This window comes from Lepeophtheirus salmonis, chromosome 6 (assembly GCF_016086655.4).
Source record: "Lepeophtheirus salmonis chromosome 6, UVic_Lsal_1.4, whole genome shotgun sequence".
Taxonomy (NCBI): Eukaryota; Metazoa; Arthropoda; class Copepoda; order Siphonostomatoida; family Caligidae; genus Lepeophtheirus; species Lepeophtheirus salmonis.
Window position 1 is genome coordinate 22817402 of NC_052136.2, and position 7988 is coordinate 22825389.

Sequence of the window (7988 nt, forward strand, 5' to 3'; positions counted from 1 at the left end):
AAAAAAAACATATCTAGTCATAAGTAACTTCGTATGTCCAAGGGTAAAGAAAAAATGGGCTTTATGGTAACAATATTCCACCTTAGTACATTTTCCTCCTGGAGAAATATTCATCCTCCTGCAATCTTCTGCCTCGGGCAATTTTACTAGCACCATACAAAACATTTATTCAAGTAGCAACTACAAAAAGCAGGGCCCACTTCCTTAATAATATTATTTTCATCTATGTTCATTGGAGTCTTACCTAATTGAAACTATTTGGACATCTTTTATGTATTTCTTTCTACATGTTTTTAGCTAAAAGACCTATTATTACAACATAATCGATTCACATTAGAACAAATGCTTTTCCTATTTGCAATGAAATAGATAATTGTAAAGAGAGGACTCGAATGTAATGACATAATGATCCATAATTACTTAGATTCATAAATATATACCAATTATATGTAGTTATTGAGTTCAACTCAAGGTAAGTTTTTATAAATAAGAGGCATTGTACTATTAAATAGAGTAATTGATGACTCAGGAGGGGGGCTTTCACATTTTGTTAGAATATACTAATAATAAGGAATAATAGAAGACTAAATAACAGTCTTACTCTGTCATTGCTATCGGTCCTTGAAAAACGTCCCTAATTTTAAAGCACTCTTTACAAGGCATAATTTCTACTAATTCTAACACATAGTCAAGAACGTCAGATTACACTATTCAACCAAATTTCAACTTTTTATTTATATCCATAGCTATAGGTTAAAAAAATATGAAAATTGAAGATTGCACTCTTTATGGAATTGCAAATTGAAGAGAATTTTTTATTTTCCAAAGCTGTTATCATTATTCTTGAAGAAAGAACAATAAGTATACATTAATCACTACTGTGTAAAAGGCCAAGAGTAACTATAGGGACTTTGTTGCGGAGTAATAAATGTAAGTCCTCGTTTTAATCACAGTAAAATTGAGGATCAACATCGTTTTTATTTCTGTCTATATTATTAATAGATAAGGAGTTATATTTTTTTTTATTTCCTTCATATGTAGTTCCTCGCAAGTTAATCCAATATTGTGTGGATAATCCATCTCAGATTTTCTTGACTAATCATTACTTCCTCAAGTGCAGCTATAAACATGAATTCAAATAATATAAATATCGCTATGCTAATAAAAGTAAATTAAAGAGGTCATGCTCACAATTTGAAGACCATTAGTCAGGAGAGAAGCTTAGCTTTCAGGAAGCAAATAAGTATAACTTCCCAAGCAATCCTTATTTTTATTTTTGTCCTTCATGCACTCGTGACTAATTTATACTAATAAGTTATATGTTCTCTCTTTAAAAATAACAGAATGAAAATAGAAATTTGATATAAAAAAATATGTTTATGTTACAATCACAAAAGATTGCGATCTTCCACTGTCATATTTTCGTAACCTATAACTATGTGTCATCTTCCTTTTTATTCCGACTTTTTCAACCATATATTTATATATATCCTTTTTAATTTCCTCTACGCCAAATTTCACCTCTGAATCAAGCATACTCACTAAACTCTGTTTGATAGTAGTACCGGGAGTTCTTTAATATGCTATTTACTACATTAAATAACTTCTATCATATTTTACGTACAGCTCTTAGAGGTTGCTTCATATGAAAAGAAACAGTTTTTTTTTTGTTTATATATGTTAATTTTGTATAAATTTACCTTGGTACAGCGAAAATTTCAAGTGTCATAACAATTAATCGCAAAGTGGCAGACAAAATTCGAAAAAGAGAGAAGGTGGTAGATGGTATATCTGTCAAATCGGCCAGGTAATTTTGCCTTAAACTTTTTTCTCTTAGGATATTTTGCCGTAAATAAAAATAAATAAGGTTTATACGTTGTTATTGTTGATTTTTGGTTAAAATTGATGTTCCCTTTTTTTAAATCAAAATATTTAACATTTATTATTATAAAATGCATTGTCCCTGCTAATACCTCAAATGTGACATAAAAGTAGTTGCATGATAATTTGGTGAAGTTCTGGCTGAACATAATGTGGCTTAATTGGATTGATTTTCATGTGTTGGACGGATTGTTTGACATTGCTCTTGATTAATCTAACGTGGATGAAATATTGAGTGATGATAATGATGATTCTGAAACCGGCGACTAGGAAAGTGAAGTTCTACAAAGTACCCATAATGACAATGACGAGTCTATAATCAATTCCTTTGATGTTCTAATATGCAAAAAATGGAGTTGTTTGCACTAAAATAGGAGCCAATACTGAATTACCCGTTCGTACTGGAGTCCATAACATATTCCTATGTAAACAGGACCTATCTCAGCTGCTTCACAAAAAATCAACATGAATTCCAAATTATCAGATCTAAGCTTAATGATTGATGGGAAGATGCTTCTTCACATTCTAAAATGTACTGTTGTTAAAGGAGAACGTGTTATGGGTGATTGGGATTTGACAATGGAAGAACTTGAACAGTTTGTTGGGCTTAGGTAAGAGGTAAGATTGGGGTTGGGTTATATAACCGTTGAACATCTTTTATCCCTATTGTGGAATGCATATGCGAAGAAATGTTCAAATTACTATGTTCCCAGTTATGAAGTAACGGTTGATAAATAGTTATTCCCAACTAAGTCACGATGTCCATTTACACAATATATCAGCAATAAACCTGATAAGTTTTGAATAAAATTATCATTATCAAAATGAACAAAGCTATATCGATAATAAGTAGTCTTTATCGATCGATAAAAATAGGCAAAGGTAAAAAAGGAAAACCAGAATCAATTACCTACTATAATAACACTAAATATGGAGTGGATACCCTGGAGCAAATGTGCCGTTTGTATTCAACCAAGAGTGGGACAAGAAGATGGTCAATATATTGGACCTTGCCGCCATTAATACCTGGATTATTTACAAAGAAACTCAAGGAATTGGCTTTTCTCATTGACAGATTTTACAAAATTTAGCCATTGAATATGTAAAACAGATAATCTGGAATACCATATTGACCATGAAGAGCAAAACATTTCAGGGGACAATCTAAGATCCCAAAAGCGTAAGAATTGTCAAATACAAGACTGAAAAAACAAAACACCTATGAATTGCGAAAAATATAATATGTTTGTGTGTGGTACAGGAGTTAAAAAAAAATTTGTCATATTATTTGCAAAAATTGTATTAAAGTAAAAAGATTTGTAATATATATGTGTGTAAAAAATATATGTAGCTAAGAATTAAACTTTTGGCTTGTTATTTTTTATTCAAATAATATGTTGTATAGTACAAGGATCGGTGGTGCTAGTGTTAATTTACGATAATTTTTGATAACATAATTATACTATCTTCGTGAGTCGATGCTAAGATTTAATAATGAAGAGAGCGTTTGAGCCGCTAATCTTCAATGAAACACCTAATTTAGAAATCTTTATTGAAGGAACTCATCTTCCTTATATCAATAGGGGTTTCGTAGTCGATATTAAAGAGTGATACGCATTTCTGACTATTGTATACTTCAACTTGAAAAACGAAAGTCTTGACTATTTTTGTCCCCTTTTGCCAGTAAATTCCAATATTTCCAATGAATTCTCTTAATCCCTTCACTTCAAATTCTGCTCTAACCTATGATTAATATACTTGTATTATTGAGAGGAATATCAAATATGAGTAAGGATACATGCCACAAATTGCTGTTTGGTGGACGAGGAGGACGGTGATTCCTTAGCTATAAGCATGTAAAAAGTGTTCATTGAAGCAGCTCAGAGGATGTTTCCTCATTCATAATTTCCTTGATGTCCTCAATGTTGGATCATTCATTATACTAGATTTTTATATTTGACGGAAGGTTTTTCTCTATCAGTTCTTTATAATATAAATTGCACATTAAGGATGGAACGAAGTAAAAATACAGGTCTGAATAGAGGAAGAAAAAAAAGGGACGTACATAATTTGACTTCCTTTATTTTTAGTAATTTTAACATTAGTTTCGATATAACAGTAATTCAACTAATTGAAATTTTTCACAAAACTATTTTAAATATTTGTTTAAGCAAAATTGACAGTATCTACATTTTCTCTCTTTTTTATTTAAATATCGTATATAATTATGTAAAAAACACATATTATAATTGAAGCAATTTTCTTTAACTCTTGATGATGATGAGGTAGGAAGCTGATTAAATATAGGAGGACTTGAGGTAAGAAACGGATTCCGGGTTGAACCAGAGTGTTGGGTAGAAAGAAGACTTGAGGTAGACGAGATTGATGTAGGTAAAAGGCTTAAAGAGTGCGCCATAAGGCATTAAATAAATGTTTTCCTCGTTTTTTCGCAATTGATCGGAGGAGCTGTATTCCTTTCTTCTGTTATAAGAGCTTCTTCACAAAAATAAGAAGAATATGAAGATTGAATTTTTTTCCAATTAAACCATTTAACTCCATCTTATTTTGCAGACGTATTATTTACGACTTCTATTAAGTCATCAATGCAATCTATATTTTGCTGATTTTTAAAAGGTTTTAAATCATTCCAAAGCTGTGGTTGCTAGAAAATTGGGAAAAATTTATCTACTAGAATATGAACATAGATTTTATCCACTGCCCCAGCATTACAATGTATGTTAAAAGGCCCATAATAACATAATAATGAAAATCTTGTACTGACCTCTGAAAAACAGTGAAAAGATAGATGACAAATAAAAATATTATTGAAAAAAAATCACTTACCACAGTTGTATTGAATTTCAGGTCAAGGATAAAAATTATAATACATTATTTCATGGTATAAATGTGATTCAATATAATTAGAAGCCTTTTTTCAAGTTTTCTGTTAAAAATATAAAGAAAGTAAGAATGTATAAATATTTTCTAAAATTACAATATATAAATTTACTTGTTCCACTTCATCAAAGATGTATATGATGATCGATGTCCCTGCTCCTTCATCTTCAACAGCAAATAAATTGATTTGATATAATGATAAGAAGTGAGTCTTTCCTCTGTGAAAATATGAATATGGAACGGACTTAGCATCCGAAAAGTCCATTGTCAACAATTGAGCTTCATCCTTATTATATTTAGCCTAACTAACTCGTGTATTGTAGTCTTTTCTTTCAATTTAAACACAATCCAAATGATTTTTATGGAACTGCCAAACACCCTCAACAGGAATGCCAAAGTTATCCAAATGATCGTAACATATATGGCATACGTCACTCTGCCTTTCCATAGTTCCTAATACTAAAATATTTCTGGTATAAGATGTATTTACTCCAATGACTTAGAAAACCAACAACTTTGAAGTACCAGGATTAAAAACGCCATGCTCATTCATGAGATTTTCAAGAAATAGTTTAAATTAAATAGGATATGACTTGCAACGATAATCATACGAATCCTTTTGTCTCATAAACCATTTCCAATTCAAAATGAGAATAGCCAAATTTAATATATATATATGTATAGGGAGAGTGAGGACACATGTTAAAAAAAATCATTTTTTTTAAACTGTCATAAATTTTACAATTGAAAAGATACTTAGTTCAACGCCCGGGGAACATGACAGGTAGTTACCTAAGACACATAATTTCAAAGTATTTTTGATGTAGTGCAATAATTAATAGCCATTGATTGGTCTAAAATTTATGGGCAGTATGACATGTCTCATTCGTAACAAGTCTCCTCACACTCCTCTACTAAGAAACATTCTACCCCTGATATTTTGTTTCAAAATGAAGGTATTTATTTTTAACTTTTAATTAGTCATCATATATCCAGATGTATTTATATTAGGACCGACAATAGTCATAAGCTCTTAGAGGCCATTGGATAGCACAACAGAGACTTTTTGAGTGTGGCACTAGGGGATTTATATATATGGTCATGCTTAGAGCTTTGTCTAACTTATCTATCCATGATGATGTCAATGAATATGAAGTTTCATTCTACATTTTAGAACTCTACGGGTTAATTGTTAAGTGCAATTCAATCATAAACTATTTCTTTTTGATAAAACCTCTCTCCTGTCTTCGGGAATGGGACAGAAGGGGAAAAAGTATCTCTAGGGACCAGGAAAAGTGAAGAAAGGGCCGAAAAAAAATGTAAATTAAAGCATAACTAAGTTTCTTGTTAAGAGTCAGCAAGACCAATGGTAGAAAAAACATCGGAAAATCCCCACCGTGGTCCCCAAATATGTGGAGGAGGATCGAGGAAATAGAAGTTAGGTCTGAAACGAAGGAAGAATACGAGCAACCCATAAGGAATTCCAGGGTTGAAACGAGTGATGAAGAAAGGGAACATACGACAAATATACTTTATCTAAAAAAATATTCGGAAATAGTAACAGGCAAAATTAAAAGCGCAATGAGGTGGGAAGGAAACGATGACATTGAAGAACTGAATGAGAAACACCAAAAATGTCAAAAAAAAAAAAAAAAAAAAGCACTCACTGGAGAAGATTCAATCCCTATGTGGTTCAGGAAGATAATGGAGAACGAGTGAAAAGAGGTGAAATGCATCCAAAAAATTTATTTTATATTGCTAGACACATTTGGAATATATACCACAGAAGTAATTGACTTTGGAGAGCAAGTTCCTATAAGACACGATTTTACTACAAGAAACCTCAAATGCTTAGAAAAAATACAGAAAAAAGTGACACTACCCTAAGTAATACAGCTCAAAGAGTGCAATAGAAATACATATAACGCAATAATTGACTGTAGAGAATTTACGAGGACCAAAAGTGAAAAAGAATTCAAAATTAGAATAAAAAATCGCAGCCAACCTCCTTAAGAAATATTTGGAAAAGCTTATCGAAAAAGTTAATAAAATAGAAAGACCTCCAAGGCTACAATATATGAAGGAAACGAGGCAATGATCGAACTATTTCCATTTTGGACACATAAAAAGGGAATGAAACAATAGTAAAATGTCGACCAAATACTATAGAGGATGGCTAGGACTTAGGATAAGAAGCCAAAAGAAAAATGGATCGAAACTGCTCTGAGTGGAAGAGTCAGAGGAAATTAATGTGGGAGAAAATATGTTGGAAGGAAATGGCTTCAATATTAACGAAAATACAAGGGAAGATATTGTGGCATCAGAAGCTGAGGACTCTGGCAAAATAAATAATACAAAAAAAGATAAAATGAAGTGAAGTTAATGGCTGTGGAGAAAAAGTGGGACCATTTTCAGAGAGATTAAGCGGAATTAGTCATAATGCAAGATTGCCAATTGTAACGTTATCGAAGGAAGTACTCTTGAGTTTAATAAAAAGACAAAATAATCTTCTAAAAGACGTAGAGAGGAATATATATAGAGATAACCTGAACCTTTCAACTCACCCTTGATTTCTGTAAGTCTTTAGAGACTTTTTTGTCATTGGAAAACTAGTGAAAAATAATATATACTCTTTTCTCGAATGTTTTGTCTGCAAATCATATTCTACTTTGCTGTATTATTGCTTATAAATTGTTATTGGGAACTGTTTTTTTTTTAATATTATGAAAATAGATTATAAACTACTATATAGAAAGGTAAACAATAATTTTTGAAGTTGGAGATGAGTTCGTTCATACTATGCATATAGTATATATTCATATTATAGAATTGTATAATTTTGCATAAGGGGGACAGGGATTCATATTCTTTTAATAAACACCACACAAGACTATAATTACAAATTAGTTTGATTTGAAGAACTTGGAATCATCTGGGTAGATAATGGTTTCCTTCTGTAATGAGGAAAAAGAAAATGTGATTTTTAACTTGTATATCTAAAGAAAATGGGGACTAAGAACAGAGATACTAATAGGATTCATAAATTAATTTTCAATAAGGAGCTGACAATTTCAAATTGAGGGATTTTTTCAGCCTTAAAACAATCTTGACAATGCAATTTTATATTTTCTGTCTCCTTCTTAAGGTGATGAGCAAAAATAGTTGTAACTGCAGATGGTCTCATCCATGTCGAGGGAGTGGATAAATTG

At 31.2% G+C, this 7988-nt stretch overlaps 1 long non-coding RNA gene across 1 annotated transcript; it reads right to left on the reverse strand.

The window, feature by feature from the left end:
- Window positions 1–3945: 3945 nt before the first annotated feature.
- Window positions 3946–7262, reverse strand: LOC121120698 (uncharacterized). Its single transcript, XR_005865154.2, has 3 exons — window positions 4892–7262; window positions 4726–4825; window positions 3946–4665 (listed from the first exon to the last, which is right to left on the reverse strand). It is a non-coding gene; the product is annotated as an uncharacterized lncRNA (long non-coding RNA).
- Window positions 7263–7988: the final 726 nt, after the last annotated feature.